The sequence below is a fragment of the Mizuhopecten yessoensis genome, unplaced genomic scaffold (genome assembly GCF_002113885.1).
Source record: "Mizuhopecten yessoensis strain PY_sf001 unplaced genomic scaffold, ASM211388v2 scaffold716291, whole genome shotgun sequence".
NCBI classification, from domain to species: domain Eukaryota; kingdom Metazoa; phylum Mollusca; class Bivalvia; order Pectinida; family Pectinidae; genus Mizuhopecten; species Mizuhopecten yessoensis.
Genome location: NW_018480043.1, coordinates 422,386 through 444,313, shown reverse-complemented (window position 1 = coordinate 444,313; position 21,928 = coordinate 422,386). Strand labels below are relative to the sequence as shown.

The 21,928-nt window shown below is 37.4% G+C and overlaps 1 protein-coding gene across 1 annotated transcript in view; it reads left to right on the top strand.

Moving 5' to 3' along the window:
* LOC110442704 (neuronal acetylcholine receptor subunit alpha-10-like) overlaps positions 1 to 21,928 on the top strand; it is a 238,482-nt gene that overhangs the window by 55,281 nt on the left and 161,273 nt on the right. The window contains exon 2 of the mRNA XM_021486427.1: positions 10,419 to 10,465. The gene's annotated coding sequence lies outside the window, so the exon portion shown is untranslated. The remainder of the gene's footprint in view (positions 1 to 10,418; positions 10,466 to 21,928) is intronic.

The window sequence follows — 21,928 nt, the reverse complement described above, 5'->3', positions numbered from 1 at the left end:
TGGAGAATTCTATCTGTCACAACACGTGCAATGTCGGAAACACGTGATGGTCACGATGATAGCTGTTGACGGCACAGTATTGACAAGTCTGTGACGCGACTCTCGCTCTATGTTAGCTTCATGTCGACTTTTATATCGTAATTGGTATTTAAATACTGCTGACATTTAGTAGGGGAACATTACCGTGTGTTAACCTTGCCCCATGTGTTCCTACCAACAGGATCAAGTGTCACTTAAACTCGTTATTAAAGAACTTGTTGACGAGATTTAATGATGAGGGCAGTTTCTGGTGATTAATGTAGCGATTCTGAAGCGTGGCAGTAAACGGGTTTATCGTTCTAAATACGTGTTTTAACGCATTTAAGTGCATGTTTTTAACTGTGTTAAACGGGAAGCATCTGCAGCCTTGTTTCCTTTGTTAATTTGCTTTGGAAAAACAAACAAAAAGCAGACAAAAATGAGGAGTTGTTATAGTTAAAAGTCAACAAATGCATGTTTACTCCCCGTTAGACATGTGATCAATCCAAATATTCTAAATGGATAATTCCTTTTAAAAATTCATAATTTGTATCAATCTTATTCAACTGCCTCGCGCGCGCACCACGCATATACCCTTTCACCTTGACCTAGTCAGCAGATATTCAAATTTTCAGCAATTACTACGGCTATAACGCATGTTTAAAATATTTCAAATGTCCCATTGAGGACTAGTGGTAGGCGCCCGCGCTGGTATTTCGGCATATTGAGGATAAAACTATTATATCTGAATCTCGAGCATGCTTTCTGATATAGATACACGTGTACGTCGTTTCAATATCGGAACTTCTTGAATAGACGACAATCGTAAACATATGCACATGAGAACTCTCTAAATGCATGGTAACATCATACGAATCGATACGCTAATCTCAAATACAACTACATGTACATAGTGTCTGCTTACTTCAGGAAAAGTTTGGTAACCAATGCAAACACATCGCACGTGATGACACTATCAATATAAAACACAAACCATATGGGACATTAAAAGGCAGTTGTAACAAATTACAAAATGATTTAATTGAAAAATAAACGAAACGTAATCGAATCAATAGAAGAAGATATGTGTATAACAAAGAGGTTAAGGTCTGACCCGTGGGAACCATATAGACCAATTAGAGTTATTGATTCTAAGTCTGGTGCGGCAGGGGCGTACCCGTGTCCTGTCGACTGGCTGTGTTACTGTACTACTGCAGAGCTTTACGGACTTACTTTGTTGGTGAACTCCATGCCCAAGCTTTCACGTAACGACTTCTGTTTAATTGTAAGTGGGTATTGAAAATTACCGAGAGGGGCGTCATTTTTCACTTTGCTTTTACAGCACACTCTGAAAGACTTGTGTAAACTATATATATTGTACGAATACCGGGCATGTTTTAACAGTACTTAATGGACATTTGGATCAGTTTTTAAGAGTACATTGTAGGTATCAAAATCATGTTAGTACCCCTGTGTCGCTCCAGTTTAGCCGTAAGTATTCCATGTGTAATCAAATCAAACCCCTTGTATCCGCTTCGGTGTACACAGGTAGATATTAAAGACAAAATGTTAGCGCCATAAAATAGATAATCGAATAAAGATACCAACAAAACCGTGTTTCGAAGTCAAATCGATGAAATTTAAGCACATTAATAATGCATAAAGGAAAGTCTTCCATGGAGACCACTGAAAACAATTCAGATCTAGAAGTCAACTCATTTTAAATAAATCTAGGAATTTTGATTTCAAGTCCTCAAAACAAGAACTAGGGAAGGGATAACAAAACCACAGGTCAAATTAATGTCATCATCGACATTCATTAGCACAAGGAAATAAAGCATTTCAAAATGAGATCAGAAGAAGCCATATAATAGTTCCCCGTTAGCTCCATTAATCAGAGTCTCCTGAAACACTGTGTGTACATTTTGTCTCGTTGATATTCAGCATTCATTACAAAATCGTGATAGTATGAGGTAACCAGTCAATACCGAATCCCCAGCGACATATTAGCAGCGTAGGTTTGAGAAGCAGGAAGGTTACTCTAAACAAAAGGGAAGTTCATCATTTATCGAAATCGCCTAGCTTATTATATGGTTCTAGATGGTATCATTTTATATATACATACATGTAGTTGGTATCAGCTCATGTAAATTGAAGCCTAGTGTTGAGCTTTTATTTGTTTGAGTTTCCGTGCTTGGATACATCTTAATGTGATAACACCTTACCAGGTTGATTTTGGATTGGAAGTAATCAAGCTGATATAAAAAGAGGAGAATTGAACTTAATATTTTTGATGTCTTGTCGACCAGAAATGTTTTGCAATTATGTGATACTCTGGTACCAATCCAAAAGTGGTTAGTACATGTACATACAGTTTTCATATTAAAACTTATGACTGTTTACAATTACGCGGATATATTTTCGCCATTTCGGCTCTCGACGTTATTTTCATTAGATGGTTTCCTGTCATACACGCCTCCAATCATTACTTACTTTGTAATACGGACCCAAAAAGAGTTCCGAACATGCCCGGATGTTAACTGATTACAGATGTTATCGATTGTTTGCCTTTTCGCTGCGGATATACGAACTCTTTGTCACTTTTTCAAAGCGCAAAAGCGCTGGTTTAAAAAAAAAAGGATTTAGCGCCGAAGACGACAACAGTACAGCTATAATTTCTTGCTTTGCGTGCCCTTTTCTCGCATCACCGTGGATGACACGTCCGTTTTCGCCTATATTTCGACAATCCAATGAAATTGATTTCAGTTCTCAGTTCTCATGGCAGACTTTATTGAAGGTGACTTTGTCTTGATAACAAAATTCAAAAATTTAAACCTATGAAATCCGACTGTCATACGGGAATGCGCAAAAAGCGATATTTATGAAAAACGGGTGCAAGTCCCTTTTCGCTACGTTAAATTGCCGTTTTGAAAACGCTTAATCGAATAAATTATGAAAAGCAAGTACTTTCATCCGTAATGTTCTGAGTGACAGAAAGTGTTTCAAGTTACATAGATCGTTAAAAAAGGGATAAAAACAACAGGCGGCGTGTTTGTTGTCGGTAGGCCTTCTGCATGGATTACGTCCACAGGGACCTGGATCGTTCAGTTTTAACTCCAAGTCAGACACACAGCGTGTATACACTGTACATCCAAGTCTCAATGATTAATGAGTAACTATACAGGCTCAATGCAGGCTTATCGAGCATTGCAGTGTTGGCGCATCGAAGTTAGAAATATCTGGAAATGTTGCACAAATGTCCACCATTCAACATATGTATCAGAAGCTCTCGCCAGACCGACATTTTTCTTACTTCAATCATAATATGTCGGCGCCTAAAAACCACCCCATGTCAGTCCTGTCAGTACAGGAAGTCAGAACGTGCGATCATCCCTTGTCGTTTATCTGTACAGTACATCTATATGGGGTACAATTCATGTTCAGTGGTGTTTAATCAAAGTACCCTGTCATAAGTAATAAGCTTTTATAATCAAACTAACACTTCGTCCTATTTATAGCAAAAATACGCCCTTGTTTATGAAGCAAGACATCCTGGATATCCAGGGGTTTCGCTCACGTTCGCTCTCTGCACCCTTGGAATATGTCATAGCAAAAATTGGAGGCACGAAGATAGCGGTTTCATTGGTCTCAGGTAAAAAAAACCTGACCAATCGCTAGGCTGATACCTGTCCTTTGAAGATTACAAAGAAGCGACACTCGACTTCAAAGCCTGTCAATTTTTACCGTTACGTGACCGCGAAGTTCTTTTGATGTTCATCAAAGGATCGAACTAGTCTTCTTGTCTCATCAACAAGGTGGTTCCCATTGAGCCTTCAATTTTGCTACGAAACCCCTGTCACATATAATGAAATATAAACCAAACAATGGCGACTTGAATCTTCGCTGTGGAATGATTTAAAGGTTGGCCATAAAGGTTTCCAATTATATCCTTTTTTGAAATAGTGAAAAACTTGTTAATTTTGTTACTCAGAGTAGGAAGGTTTTGTAACGCGGTTGTTTGCAAAACAAGGTGACCAGCATAACGATCCCCCCCCCCCCCCCCCCCCCTCTTGATGGCAGTCTTGATTCGACTTGGAGAATGCTATGAGCGTGACCACATGCTTACCTCTAAATTTAATGATAACGCATCATTGGGGCAACAGCAGATTTCAGTGTTTCGATATCATGCTCAGAATATTGCGCTAATTCTGCTCATTGAGTAACAATTTTTGAACGACAGTAACAAACCAGTTGTTTGTCCAGACAGACGTATACGCTCTGATTTCTTGTACTTTAAAGAGTATTGAAACACGAAGGCGAATGAGGGCTGACTATACAGACTTAGCATATAATGGAGGTGACCATTTGAACCAGCCGATGACACGTTAATCGAATATACGTCAATGTAACCCGCATCATCGATTAGATTATGATAACAATTCAAGTAAACTAAAATTCAATTACTTTGAAATTCACAGACTTTGTATATGCTTCTGGCGGAAACCTTTATTTCATTTAGGCAGTAATCTGCCCCCATTACGAAGCGATCCCTCCATTATTCGTTATTTTCTAGGAAAGTGCCACAGTCGTTTTTCCTCATCGAGTAACGACCGTGATTGCACCGTGGAAAGTGCTCTGACAAACCTGCGCGGTAATTGATTAAGTCTCGCGATATGGTCGGCCCAACGCCGCTCTGTCAGGCGGGGTCAGAACGAGGCTCAGCGCCACTTGGTTGACGGACAATTTGTCTTGAGAGCATGCGTGTTTGTTCCGACATTAACTGGGTATCGTCCGGATGCAGAACCGCCCGTTTTGTGTCGGTATGTCAACGTACCATAAACACAAGTTCTTAAATTGAGTAAAGTTGTCTCGAATGAGCTATGATTTATATAAACATTGCATGAACATCATGTTTATGGACAGACTTTTTTGCAAGGCTGTTCATTACAAGGACGATATCAAGGTCAACAAAAAAATCTATCCGTACAGAATCTGTAACAAAGTCTACAGAAGGTCTGTCCCATACATGGTCTGAAGCAAAGTCAACAAGAAATCTGTCATTTACAGTGAATGTAATAGCGCGCAGAGAAAATCAACTCTTTACATGTAGCAGGGTATACAGAGGGAATTTTCTTTAGACGGTGTGTACCAAAGACTACAGAAAATCCGTCTTTTACAGGATTGGCATAAAGGAAAAAGATCTGCAACAATGAATTCCTTAACAGGGACTATAACAAGGTTTCTGTCGTCAAAGATCAACATCAAATAAACAAGTCAATCAGCCTTGAAATAAAGACGAAATTACGTAATGTGCAAAAACCTGAACGAATTCACTTGCTCATTCCACTAACGACAGGCATTAACTGTAAAGTAAAAACTAATACCCATGTATCAATTAGTCGGCGGAATTGATGTTGATGAGGTCGTAATATGGATTAATGTTTTTACATTACCATAACAACAAATGACGTATCGCTGGTCAGACCTCTAATAATAGAGCCGCGCTCAGCAGGACAGCCAAGCTTAATTATAATTTCTTAACAACATAAAACGTCAATATCAGTTATCTCCAATCTTCGAGCTGTTGGTTTCCAAGACATTCTTTGACATTGATGCATTGCCGTCAATGATCAGGGTCGCCAAAATGATTTGCAATCTGTGTAAGTTACTGTTAACACTTCAAACATCTTTTCGACCAAGACACTGTGTGTGAAACGGGAGCCACTAATGCACGTTTTACCGCCACAACACATTGTCAGATACAGCTTAATTACCATTGTCAAGTCGTGGCAGTCCCAACATGATTACATCATTTGAGCGCTGAAATATTTCGACAGAATTTCTAAAACTCATGGAAATTGTCAGAACTTCTGATACGGCGGTGAGTTTATTACATCCAGGTTTGATATTATTCAGAGATTTTCCGATCGATTTGCCGTCCGCGGTCGGAGTATGTTTGAAATGCAAATAATGCGGCGTTATTATATAAACATGCATGCCACCCATGCCTTGTCTTCAGGCGACGGTCGGTAACTCTGATCGATGGTGCTATATGATACAAATCTGTATTCTCCAATAATTACCGGGACTTTCCTGCATATCATTTGATTTCTGTAGCCTTCAAGATTAGCGTAATTACCTTAAAATGTTTACGTCACCTTCTATAAATCACCTCTTATAGACACACCCAGGCTTCCCGATCTAACGTCAAAACAGGCAGAATAAAACAAGTTTTATCGCAAGGAATTTCCCCGACATTTGCAAATTACTTTCCCAAAATCGAATTAAAAAGCTTTATATTCAAATATTTGGTTATTTATCATAATTCATAATTTGAATGTCCTATAGAAAATTGTGATAAGTGTCGTTACATACCACAGAGAAATGGAAAATTGGCCTTGACGTGACGTGAGAGTGNGGGGGGGTTTTTTCCCCCCCCCCCCCCCCCCCTTCCTATTCTGATGCCGGTCGTCTTGCCATTGTTTGAACAATGATGAAATCAACTTATTTTTACTGATTCGAAACATTATGGTATGGAAAATATTCTGCCATGAATATAATTACAGCGCTAAAACATAAACATTGAAAATAATAATAACCGCGAATTATACATTGTAGCTCTAGATATTCCAGATAAAAACTACCGTGAATAATAGTATAGCTCTAATCCAACCCCGATAATATATTGTACCTATTGCTTTATACATTCATACAAAAATTATATTCATGATAATAAAAGACCAGATTAAAACTTACCGCAGCTATCGCATGTTAATACTGCAGCGCTATCCATGTACACGCTTTACTGTGTGCATTACCTGCCTTTTCGGAAAGAGTGCTTTTGGAAAACTTCGAAATCATCTCGGGGGTATACTTGTATAATGCAACGATAGTATTTCAAATAAAACATAATTAAACCTTGACTGTCCAATCACAAAAGTGTTCAGCACAATTACCTAACACGGGTATGCACGGTGACCATCAGATTCAGATTATTTTATTCCTTGTATAAGACACATCGGAAGGTAGACATACAATGACATTCAAATAGTACAGTGTACTACATTTACAATGATACATGTATATAATAATAGTCGAATACAATATGATGCATATTGTACAATGGCATACATGATAACAATCCAGTATATTACAATGAAATACTCTTTAAACGTGCAGTACGACAAAATGACATGCATCATAAGCGACATCATATTACAGTGACATACACCAAAATCGTTAGGTATGATTGATACAGTGACATCATAACAATAGTATATTACAATGATAACAATGCTATATCTTCCAATGACGTATTCTACAGGGAATGATAACAAGATTTAATTTAATACAGTTACATATATTGTATCTCAGACGAACCGTATGTGTCACGAATAAATACAAAATAGTAGAATAGCAAAGAACAATAAAATACACCATTCTTTATTAAAAAGAGAATGGGTCATGAAATAAGGTAAAATAACGAAAGGAAACCTACAAAAAAATACATTTAGCCCGGATTTCCGGAAATCAATAGTTTCCTCAGCGTTTAGAAACCCGAATCAATAAATCTCAGGAGAAATCATTCAGACTTCTCTTTGCCATTTTCATTTTTTTTTGGCAAAAAATTGTCACCATTATATGACTTCAATGAATAAAAAGTATCTAATTATGTTGAAGATAAAAAAAATAAGCAGTTTACACAATTTTAACGACTTTTCGAAATATAAACCCTTCCTACCTCTGAGGAATTGCTAATTTCAGTAAATAATTTTACTTTATTTCAAAGTTGATTTTTTTTTTATTTTACTGCTCAGGTACAATAAAAATGCAATACAAACGTGGTTAAATTTTTTGGAAATTAATCAGAAGTACAAGTGAACCGGAAGTTGCCCATTTCCCAAACTTCCGGTGAAATGGCCAGATGACAACTCCAATCACGGTTATTATGACTGTCCAGTACAGAAATAAGACAAGACACCCTCTGTGAATTTTGTAACCATTTTGTATTTTGGCTCTCGGTGTACTTGATATCAAACTAAAAACCGTGTGAAAACTGTTTCGGCAAAACTACAAATGTATTACTGTGCGACTTAGTGAACAACAGCTTTAGAAACATGTACTTATACTCTCTAACTCAGTCTGTTTGACGTGGAGTTCTATACACTATAACCAGTCTCGTTGACGCGAAACCCCAGGGTATACCAACACCTTACATGTGTTACCTGACCTGCGCTGTTGTACCATGTATTTATCAAATCACCTGGAGTGCATGGCCCTTCAATATTATCACCAAGGCAAAACAAAAACAAGATCAGAATAAATGTTTAGGATAACCTCAAAAGAACATCTTAAATACCTGTACATGTGATGGGTATTATTAACTCATACTTTACGGCCCATCAACACAGGAAAGGTCATAAGGGCCAATAAATGGTCGACGAAAACGATTTTGAAATAAAAATGACATCGAACAAACGTGAAGACAAAAAAACAAACCCCAACTCGAATATTGAAAGTGGCTATGTGGACTCTACAGTGGACATTGAAGTATCATTGTTGCTTCTTGGCGGACGCTATGCTTTACCTCGCCCGTCGATTTCAGATTCCTAAACACACAGAAGTTGTATTTACGTGCGTAAAGTAATATCCTAAGATGCTTTTTGGTTTTTAACGGGTTTTTGATAAGCTATAAAATTGCTTCAACAGCACATATCAGCCAGGTTTGCCGAGGAGATACCGTCTATGGTTTGGAGGGGGAATGGTTTTGCCTGTACCATTACAACTGATGAGCATGTCCTAGTTTCAATATCATAGAATTTTGTACATATAATGTCATATGTAATGTAGTGTCATTATACATGTACAATCACCGCCAAACACAGCAGACGTCCCGTATTAACAAATACGTGCCTTGGAAATAGTAATAAAAATTGACAAAAAAATAGCAATAACATTAGTATATAGAAATGTCCTATTTTTAAAAGGAATATGCATCTATCATCATATAGCCCTTTGTTTATACACGCGCTATAAAAGTCGTGTACATGTGCACTACAGGTGGATTTAAGGAATGACCAAGATTGTGTTTTGGTATAAACGGTATATACCGAAAACAATTCTTGGGCATTCTTATATAATTTAATTTTAAAAAAGTAGACAGACACGTTGTAAATGCACAGTTAAAGATTTTTTTAATTTTTACGTAAACTAAACAATTGCGCTAAAAAAAAGCGGCGTTGTATTTTTGAATTCTGAAGTGAAAAAGTAGTTCCGTCATCAGTTGTTTTTCTTTTTAGGTATATACGATATATACCAAAAAAAATATTATGGGGGAGATGGGCAAAATTAAATTATATAATAATAATTATAATGATTGGAGGTTCTGATACACCGCTTTATCACAACCTAGTTCGTAGGTCGTTTCAAAGCTGTTCACAAATCAATCCTTGGTTAAATGGACTTTGCATCCAGCCAATATTTCTTAACTCCATTGGGAGCATACAGCCGGTGCTGCCATTTCGGCGCTCACAGCTATCATTCAACAATTCTAGCACTGCCCATCCACGTACTCATTTACAGCTGAATAGACTGGAACAAACGGATTAAAGTATAGCTTGCTCAAAGATACAACACAGCGCCGTGGCTTGACTCGAACCCGCAACCCTTCGGTCAAAAGGCCGACATCCTACCATTAGACTGCTGTGCCTCCTATAAACTAGAAACTAGAGATCATGTTGGTCATGTTAATGAAGCAAACGGTTGCGGTCTGTCGTTGACTAGATTTACTGGTCACAGCGTTGTTATATCATTAATGGCTAGCTTTCAAATTACTACTCAAGGTCCATTTCTTATATAATGCACCACACTACAATTCCGTGATTTAACGAAAGTAAGATATGAACTGGTGAATTAATGAATAACTTAAATAAATCATGACTATATTTCTTATACCAGGAAGTAATTCGAAATAACATTAATAAATAAAAGAAGGATATTGTCGGACTGTTAATAAGAAACCCTACAGAAATCGTTCAATACAATGTATTGCCCAGAGGACGTAGTGGTATCTTGTCCTACACGTATCACAAAAAAAACTTCAAACCGACCAGAAATGTGTACGATCTTCATACAAATGTGAATCCGTGATACCGTTTTGTCTTTAGAAGTTCCCTTTATTCTACCTATCATATTGGTCCAAGCGTTGAACCATTGAGAATCGCCACATAGCTTACAATGAACAGCCTTTTTGTCAAGTATCTTTTTTTTCTATATATCTCTTTTTCTACTTCCAGTCAGTTCGTATTACAACCTTTGAGATATATCTTGTTTATCGATTGGTAGTTTGTGTGGAAATTATAGATTGAAGATTATATTTTTCTATATTTATTATTTTTCAGACAAGGAATACTGTATAGCCGACGCCTTTTAGCTGGTCGACAGACATGTAAGTTTAATCATTTTGCCGTGAAGTGTTGTACTGCAAGTCTTGAACAAGACCATCAACTGATGTGGGTTGACTACACCGCATGTTAAGTTCCTGACTGTGTTTAGCCTAACGACATATCGGGAAAAACCAACAAAACAAAACAAAAACTTTAGACATACAAAGCAGTACTTACTAACAGCGCAAACAATATTTCAGGAGAAAGTATACGGATAAGTGATAATTGTTCACGATTTCTACCATCAGTGTGGTCAACATAAACAAAGGAGATTTATCAATAAAATGATAGGTACATGTTAACTGACAAGGAAAAAACAGGAACAAAAACTGCGAAATATAAAAGATGGACTTGGTTTATTTCCAGGTAAACGCAGATTATGTTAGAGGGATAATCTCTGATACAGTGTACGTTGTTATCATACCTGTATCTAAGGAAATAATATATTGCATATTGCACCTCGTGCTATACCACGTGGCATATCATACCTCATCTTTATAACAGCGAGTCTGAGTTAATTATATTGGTCACATGACAGGGAAATATATATAGAACGTCACGCTCCCATCTCCGTTCGAGTTTCCCCTGTCATATGTCTCTTATTAGAAAAATGAACAAAAGAAATCACACCCGAGTTCCAAGTGACTAAAGACGATCGAAACAATAGCGCATGCGCCTGATAATCTGTATTGCTTTGTTATTGTTCTACTTCGATATAATTGACCTATATATTGACCTTGCATGTACACAAATCATTGTTGCCTTTATATTAACCATGCTTCTCTCGGACTTCGCCGTCGTGAAATATTATTAATCTCAGTGAAACAAAGAATCGTGTTTCCCTACTTCACGTGCAATGAATGTATATAATCATAGTATATATGTTATAATTATACGTGCAATTAAGCGCTATGATATAATGTCTGTATTTAACAATGTCTGAAGATGTATTTGCTGTTTTTCAGTAACATACTACTGACTCGTACAGAAAGGTGAACTCGCTGCGATTGTCATGATATACAATACATGTCGTTGTAAACCTTCCTTCCCAGCCGAGAGCTCCTCACGATGGGTCAGTCGGGGGCACACTGGGTCGAAGGTGGGATCACATGCTGCTATAACGAAGCCTGGAAGTGCGTCTGTGACACCCTGATTGTTACAGATGACGGCTCATGGCGACTCCACGACAAACACAATCGTTTGTGTTCGATCATAGGGCAATTTCTACTTCTGAATTGTCGACTTTTTGTCATTGAGTAAATGCGGCACACGTGACCTCTCTAAATACACAGTGCCCTCTCTCGGGGAGAACGTGATATACTTGGTAGTGGCAGTTTGGTCCCGGTCTATAGAACCAGCAATGTATCGTATTTATATTTAAACGAAATACCGAGTTTAGGATTGTATAACTAATATACAATTATGTGTTGCTATGGTGACTCGTTGTAATATAAAACTTACATTTATACAAAAAAGTCCTTCTTCACGTTGGTGTTTTTGTAGTTTAATCAGAGATGGAAAACATTGAAGTTTTACACTGGAAGTTGCAACTGTTTCCTGGTACTGATATCGACATGCAGTGTATATCCAGGGACCCGAGAGAGTCGCGACAAGGTTACCGACCTATCTTCTATTGATCCGAGAAAATGAAAGTTATTGTTTTAGTCACTGTTATATTATCCTTCGTGAACATTCGAGGAAAAGGAGGCATGGTACTTAGAACCTGTTTAAAACCACTCCTGCATAACCTGTATAAGACATTGGCACTTTACTTCGCTCTACAGTCACTCCTTAAGTAGTTGAAAAATACAGCGCATCTTACTTCTCCTGTTTTGGTTGTAAAAGACGTCTATCTTCGCTTTATAGTCCATCCTGAATTGGTTTTTGAAAGACAGCACGTCTAATTTCGCTTTATAGTCACTTCTGAATAAGCTGTTAGAGACAGCGCGACTTACTTCGCTTTAAGGTTCCCCTTAAGTAGTTGTAAACGACAGCACGTCTGATTTCGCTTTACAGTCACTCCTGAAGTGGTTGTTAAAGACAGCGCGTCTTATTTCGCTTTAAGGTTACAACTGAAGTGGTTGAAAAAGACCACTTCATAGACCATAAGATATTAAGTCTTACCTCACTTTAAAGTTACTCCTGAGGAATCTGTTAGAGACGGCGCGTTTGTCTTCGCTTTAAGGTCACCCCTTAATATAAGAAGTGGTTGTAAGAGACAGCATGTCTGACTTCGCTCTAAGGTCACTCCTGAAGTGGTTGTTAAAGACAGCGCGTCTTACTTCGCTTGATAGTCACCTCAGAATAAGCTGTTAGAGATAGACAGCACGTCTGACTTTGTTTTTTAGTCACTCCTGAGGTGGTTTTTGAAAGACAGTGCGTATAATTACGCTTAATAGTCACTCCCGAATAAGCTGTTGGAGACAGCGCATCTTACTTCGCTTAAAGGTTACCCCTTAATATAAGTTGTTGTAAAAGAAAGCACGTCTTACTTCACTTGATGGAGATATAATGCAAGAGAACATGTTGTTCAATTTTGTTGTTCATATCAAAACCGTGGTGTTTACAATTTACACGTTAAATACAAACTTGTGTCTTAAAAAATCCGATTAGCCAATACAACTTCGCTAAACTATCCCTTTTTATCTGTTATTTCCTTCTTTTAAATCTATCTATTCTACCTTTCCGATCACACAATGATGTCTGTACAGTGTAATCAACGAGGAAGTACACAAAACCCTGCGTGGTGTTGCCTTTAGCCGAGTCATGGCCATTTTGGTTCGATCATCCAAACATCCGTCTACTGCCGTAAATGTACGTAGATTCCATACAGTGATTGTGTCGTAATCTAAATATACAGAAAATTGCATGCAGTACTTATCAGAGACGGCGTGTGTTTCGATGATTGATGACTTTTGTTCCCCGTAGATAAACGGAACACTGCATTGCGATGTCGTTTTTTATCTGTTCTGATTTACATACAAGATACAATGTACCATTAACACACGATGACAATGACTTATGTTTTAGATTTAACAAAATAGTTTACCCTCGTACAGATAGTATTCTGTTGAACACACATTAACAAATAAGATAATACAATTAATGATGTTATATATAAATTAATAAATTCCAAAATGAAAATCTTGAAACCTCCGCGATTAAATAGCAGCCAACACAATAACTTGTAAGGATTTGCTTGGTTACATTTATACTGATTTGACAGTCCTAGGGTCCTAATGGAACAGAGTTTCGATAGTGTATAATACTATGACGCTATCAGTGGGTGCGGGTATTGCTGACTCTATATCCATAGCAATGTAATCGTTTTTTAATTAAATATGTAGTCACAAGTTTTTGTGATCTTTTTTATAGCACTTTCTTCTCTACCTGGCTATTTGTTTTCTGTATGTGTTGAAATAAAATCTTCAGGTGGACTTTTTCAGACATCAACTTTTCTTTCTGAGATTTAGATGACAATGTTCGCGACTTATCCACGACAATCTTTCCACCTCTGACTCCTAGAACCTATTCCTAACATTGTATACATTTATCGTAGCCTCCCGCAAAGCGCCAGTCACCATGTACAGTACCAGAGTGATATTCGTCAATGACGTAGTCCATGGTTTAGCTGATATTTTAAAATCAAGGAATCAGTTTCCTAGGTTTTGATTGGACTCTTAAACACTGATCATTGTGATACTTTTTTACACGGTGTGGTTTTGTTTTACATTGTACGTGCCACTTTGAGACATGGAGTGGTTTTGTAAGATAACAAACAATCTTGTATCAAAAGTATGACCGAATATACCGTCACGTACATCAGCCACGACCATTATTCAAATATCATGAGTTTTTTGCAAGCTTTCGTGTATTTCATCTATAAAACAAATGTACATGTATTGTACCTTGGTTACTCATTGCCAATATCCAAAAGCGCCAGTGTACCCTGTTTGGGTGAGACGAAATGTGTCTCTGCCAACCGGAAGTTGTTACTTATCACCAACACTGTCTTGTGTCGGCCTCCACTTCCTCTGTCTATTTGTAGCTCCATACCCCCTCCCCCTTACCCTCCACCCCACACACCTCACCCCACCACCCTCAAACAGAATCCTAGTTCTTGTCCCCACTTGTCCCCATCCCTGCTCCCCCAATCCTCGGTTTTCTCTCCCACGTGCTCACTCAAACACCCTGACTACTCCCGTTACACATTTATTTCGTTTTTATCGCTGTTTAACTCATTTAAGCTGATGTTTGATCATAGAGTTTTACTTCAAAGTGAATATGTTCGATACAGTTTTACCTTACAGGAGATATGTCATCTGTGTGGATATTTATTAGGACTTCCTGAATTCAAACTTCGGAATTTCGTGTCTGGACACGCGCCAATTCGTGGCCTGTCGGCCAGACACTGCATGGCAACCGATTTCTGACAAGCGTGTTTTTGAGATGGATTATCGACCGTGATCGACAGGATTGTTCAGTGTACACGTAGCTGGTTTTATATAACCTTACAAAATACTGAAATTTTCGCGCTTTCATGTTATTTTACATATGTAATGTCTATGTATAGAGAGCATCATCATGTCTCGTTCTTGTTCTCTTTCTCCAATGTCCGATAACTTCCATATGTTGTTTCCTATTTTTGTAGGTTTTGTTCATTACTCTGGCGTCGATATCTTAAAACATCTGAACTGAGTTGTTGTCCCGGAAGTTGATTTCGTCCCTACAAGTCAAATTTACAATGGGGGAAGTATTTAAATCATCTCTAAGGAACGTTCTAGACACTGTGACCAGTTGTTCTCACAATGTACGTCGTCAACTCTTACTCAAGTATGGTTGTCTTTTCAATGTCAACTTGTCTACATGATACTTGCACGATTTAGTCATCCCAGAGTATTTGTGTCATCCGATACGACTGCTTTGTTTTTTGTTCTGCTTTGTTAAATCATGTGTCTTCTCCAGATTATTGCAATTGGTTTTTTTTTCTGCCAGTGCTGCCTCTGTTTTGTCTGTGTTAATCTATGAGTGAGTTTAAGGGTGATGATCCTAAAGGTACTGTATAGAACATGGGTGATGATCCCAAAGGTACTGTATAGAACAAGAATGATGATCATAAAGGTACTGTATAGAACAAGGATGATGATCCTAAAGGTACTGTATAGTACACGGGTGATGATCCTAAAGGTACTGTATAAAACAGGGGTGATGATCCTAAAAGTAATGTATAGAACAGGGATGATGATCCTAAAGGCACTGTATAGAAAAGGGATGATGATCTTAAAGGTACTGAATAGTACAAGGTTGATGATCCTAAAGGTACCGTATAGAACAAGGATGATGATCCTAAAGGTACTGTATAGTACACGGGTGATTATCCTAAAGATACTGTATAGAACAAAGGTGATGATCCTAAAGGTACTGTATAGTAAAGGGATGATGATCCTAAAGGTACTGTATAGTACACGGGTGATGATCCTTAAGGAACTGTATAAAACAGGGGTGATGATCCTAAAAGTAATGTATAGAACAGGGATGATGATACTAAAGGAACTGTATAGAACAAAGATGATGATCCTAAAGGTACTGTATAGTACACGGGTGATGATCCTTAAGGAACTGTATAAAACAGGGGTGATGATCCTAAAGGTAATGTATAGAACAGGGATGATGATCCTAAAGGCACTGTATAGAACAGGGATGATGATCTTAAAGGTACTGAATAGTACATGGTTGATGATTCTAAAGGTACTGTATAAAATAGGGGTGATGATCCTAAGGGTAATGTATAGAACAGGGATGATGATCCTAAAGGTACTGTATAGAACAAGGATGATGATCCTAAAGGTACTGTATAGTACACGGGTGATGTTCCTAAAGGTACTGTATAAAATAGGGGTGATGATCCTAAAGGTAATGTATAGAACAGGGATGATGATCCTAAAGGCACTGTATAGAACAGGGATGATGATCTTAAAGGTAGTGAATAGTACAGGGATGATGATCCTAAAGGTACTGTATAGTAAAAGGGTGATGTTCATAAAGGTACTGTAGTGAACATGAATGATGATCCTAAAGGTACTGTATAGAACAAGGATGATGATCCTAAAGGTATTGTATAAACAGGGATGATGATCCGAAAGGTACTGTATAGAACAAGGGTGATGGTCCTAAAGGTACTGTATAGAATATGGATGATGATACTAAAGGTACTGTATATAACAGGGATGCTGATACTAAAGGTACTGTATATAACAGGGATGATGATACTAAAGGTACTGTATAGAACAGGGATGATGATACTAAAGGTACTGTATAGATGATGATCCGAAAGGTACTGTATAGAACAGTGATGATGATGCTAAAGGTACAGTATAGAACAGGAATGATGATCCAAAAGGTACTGTATAGTACATGGATAATGATACTAAAGGCACTGTATAGAACAGGAATGATGAACCTAAAGGTACTGTATAGTACACGGGGGATGATCCTTAAGGAACTGTATAAAACAGGGGTGATGATCCTAAAAGTAATGTATAGAACAGGGATGATGAGCATAAAGGTACTGTATAGAACAGGAATGATGATACTAAAGGTACAGTATAGAACAGGAATGATGATCCAAAAGGTACTGTATAGTACACGGGTGATGATCCTAAAGGTAATGTATATAACAGGGATGATGACACTAAAGGTACTGTATAGATGATGATCCGAAAGGTACTGTATAGAACAGGGAGTAGAACATGGGTGATGATCCCAAAGGTACTGTATAGAACAGGGACGATGATACTAAAGGGGTACTGTATATAACAGGGATGATGACACTAAAGGTACTGTATAGATGCTGATCCGAAAGGTACTGTATAGAACAAGGGGGATGGTCCTAAAGGAACTGTATAGTACATGAATGATGATACTAAAGGTACTTTAAAGAACAGGAATGATGATCCTTGATGATCCCAAAGGTACTGTATAGTACATGGATAATGATACTAAAGGTAATGTATAGAACAGGGATGATCCTAATGGTACTGTATAGTACAGGGACGATGATACTAAAGGTAGTGTATAGAACAGGGATGATGATCCCAAAGGTACTGTATAGAACAGGGAGTAGAACATGGGTGATGATCCCAAAGGTACTGTATACAACAGGAATGATGATCCTAAAGGAACTGTATAGTACATGGATGGTGATACTAAAGGTACTGTATATAACAGGGATGATGACACTAAAGGTACTGTATAGATGCTGATCCGAAAGGTACTGTATAGAACAAGGACGATGATCCTAAAGGTACTGAATAGTACATGGATGATGATACTAAAGGTACTTTAAAGAACAGGAATGATGATCCCAAAGGTACTGTATAGTACATGGATAATGATACTAAAGGTACTGTATAGTACATGGATGGTGATACTAAAGGTACTGTATAAAACAGGGATGCTGATACTAAAGGTACTGGATAGAACAGGGATGATGATCATAAAGGTATTGTATAGAACAGGGATGCTGATCCTAAAGGCTCTGTATAGAACAGGGATGATGATCATAAAGGTAATGTATAGAACAGGGATGATCCTAATGGTACTGTATAGTACAGGGATGATGATACTAAAGTTACTATATAGAACAGGGATGATGATCCTAAAGGTATTGTATAAACAGGGATGATGATCCGAAAGGTACTGTATAGAACAGTGATGATGATGCTAAAGGTACAGTATAGAACAGGAATGATGATCCTAAAGGTACTGTATAGTACATGAATGATGATACTAAAGGTACTGTATAGAACAGGAATGATGATCCTAAAGGTACTGTATAGAACAGGAATGATGATACTAAAGGTACTGTATAGAACAGGGATGATGATCCTAAAGGTATTGTATAGAACAGGGATGCTGATACTAAAGGTACTGTATAGAACAAGGATGATGATCCTAAAGGTATTGTATAGAACAGGGATGCTGATACTAAAGGTACTGTATAGAACAAGGATGATGATCCTAAAGGTACTGTATACTACAGGGATGATGATACTAAAGGTACAGTATAGAACAGGAATGATGATCCTAAAGGGACTGTATAGTACATGAATGATGATACTAAACGTACTGTATAGAACAGGAATGATGATCCCAAAGGTACTGTATAGTACAGGGATGATGATACTAAAGGTACAGTATAGAACAGGGACGATGATCCTAAAGGTACTGTATAGTACATGGATGATGATACTAAAGGTACTGTATAGAACAGGGATGATCCTAAAGGTACTTTATAGAACAGGGATGATGATCCTAAAGGTACTGTATAGTACATGGATAATGATAATAAAGGTACTGTATAGAACAGGGATGATGATCATAAAGGAAATGTATAGTACAAGGATGATGATAGTTAAGGTACTGTATAGAACAGGGATGATGATACACTAAAGGTACTGTATAGTACAAGGATGATGATCCTAAAGGCACTATATAGAACAGGGATGATGATCCTTAAGGTATTGTATAGAACAGGGATGCTGATACTAAAGGTACTGGATAGAACAGGGATGATGAAGGTACTGTATAGAACAGGGATGATGATCATAAAGGTAATGTATAGTACAAGGATGATGATAGTTAAGGTACTGTATAGAACAGGGATGATGATACACTAAAGGTACTGTATAGTACAAGGATGATGATCCTAAAGGTACTATATAGAACAGGGATGATGATCCTTAAGGTATTGTATAGAACAGGGATGCTGATACTAAAGGTACTGGATAGAACAGGGATGATGATCCTAAAGGTACTGTATAGAACAAGGATGATGATCCTAAAGGTACTGTATAGTACAAGGATGATGATACTTAAGGTACTGTATAGAACAGGGATGATGATCCTAAGTGATACTAAAGGTACTGTATAGAACAGGGATGATCCTAAAGGTACTTTATAGAACAGGGATGATGATCCTAAAGGTACTGTATAGAACAAGGATGATGATCCTAAAGGTACTGTATAGAACAAGGATGATGATCCTAAAGGTACTGTATAGTACAAGGATGATGATCCTAAAGGCACTATATAGAACAGGGATGATGATCCTTAAGGTATTGTATAGAACAGGGATGCTGATACTAAAGGTACTGTATAGAACAGGGATGATGATCATAAAGGTACTGTATAGAACAGGGATGATGATCCTAAAGGTACTGTATAGAACAGGGATGATGATCATAAAGGTACTGTATAGAACAGGGATGATGATCCTTAAGGTATTGTATAGAACAGGGAGGCTGATACTAAAGGTACTGTATAGAACAGGGATGATGATCCTAAGTGATACTAAAGGTACTGTATAGAACAGGGATGATGATCATAAAGGTACTGTATAGTACAAGGATGGTGATACTTAAGGTATTGTATAGAACAGGGATGTTGATACTAAAGGTACCGTATAGAACAGGGATGCTGATACTAAAGGTACTGTATAGTACAGGGATGATGATCATAAAGGTACCGTATAGTACAAGGATGATGATACTTAAGGTATTGTATAGAACAAGGATGATGATACTTAAGGTATTGTATAGAACAGGGATGTTGATACTAAAGGTACTATATAGAACAGGGATGCTGATACTAAAGGTACTGTATAGTACAGGGATGATGATCATAAAGGTACTGTATAGTACAAGGATGGTGATACTTAAGGTATTGTATAGAACAGGGATGTTGATACTAAAGGTACCGTATAGAACAGGGATGCTGATACTAAAGGTACTGGATAGAACAGGGATGATGATCCTAAAGGTACTGTATAGAACAAGGATGATGATCCTAAAGGTACTGTATAGTACAGGGATGATGATCATAAAGGTACCGTATAGTACAAGGATGATGATACTTAAGGTATTGTATAGAACAGGGATGTTGATACTAAAGGTACCGTATAGAACAGGGATGCTGATACTAAAGGTACTGGATAGAACAGGGATGATGATACTAAAGGTACTGTATGGTACAAGGATGATGATACTTAAGGTACTGTATTGAACAGGGATGATGATACTAAAGGTACTGTATAATAAAGGGATGATGATCCTAAAGGTACTGTATAGTACAAGGATGATGATACTTAAGGAATTGTATAGAACAGGGATGTTGATACTAAAGGTACTATATAGAACAGGGATGCTGATACTAAAGGTACTGTATAGTACAGGGATGATGATCATAAAGGTACTGTATAGTACAAGGATGATGATACTTAAGGTATTGTATAGAACAGGGATGTTGATACTAAAGGTACTGTATAGAACAGGGATGCTGATACTAAAGGTACTGTATAGTACAGGGATGATGATCCTAAAGGTATTGTATAGTACAAGTGTGATGATCTTAAAGGTACTGTATAGAACAGTGATGCTGATACTAAAGGTACTGTAAAGAACAGGGATGATGATCCTTAAGGTACTGTATAGAACAGGCATGCTGATACTAAAGGTACCTTTAGGATCATCAACCTTGTACTATTCTCTATACAGTACCTTTAGTATCGTCATCCCTGTACTATACATTACCTTTACCGTCACGCTACCACAATTGGTACAATTTTGACAGTTTTTTAGTGATCTTTAAAAATTCAGATCTTGTGTCTGGAATGTTTCTTGATTCTTGACAAACACTACCTATGGTGGTTCATTTTCAGGAAAAGATTTATATCTAAGTAATTTATTTTTGAAAATAGATCGCTAAACTCGGAGTGAGATTTCGTCCGTTTTTCGGCCGTAAATAATACCCAAATTGGTACACCATATCACAGGCTATGGAAATTGTTTATATTTATACAAGTTGATGTGCCGATTACAACAAAATATATTGCTTTTATAGATACCACACTGAACTATAATTGTATATATTCACTTATATATTATCCGAATATAAGGACCAGAAATCAACATTTAAACATGCTTATATTTAACCCCTTGAAAATCTTCCAAAGTTTCGTCGACGTACGTCGTTTTTACTGGTTTTCCGATATGTTTACTTTGAAGTCACCGTGAACTCTTAAAATGTTCCTGAAAACAAAACTATTCGGCAGAAATGCTGTTAAATGTCTATTTTGTTATACTGTTAATGGAAAATGCTCAAATTTAATATCAAAGTACTATTCGAACAATTTTATGACCGTGTACCAATTTGGGTAGTGTACCAATTGTGGTAGCGTGACGTTAAAGGTAATGTATAGTACAGGGATGATGATACTAAAGGTACTGTATAGAACAGGGATGCTGATACTAAAGGTACTGTATAGTACACGGGTGATGATACTAAAGGTACTGTATAGTACAATGATGATGATCCTAAAGGTATTGTATAGTACAAGGGTGATGATCCTAAAGGTACTGTATAGAACATGGGTGATGATACTAAAGATATTGTGTAGAACAGGGATG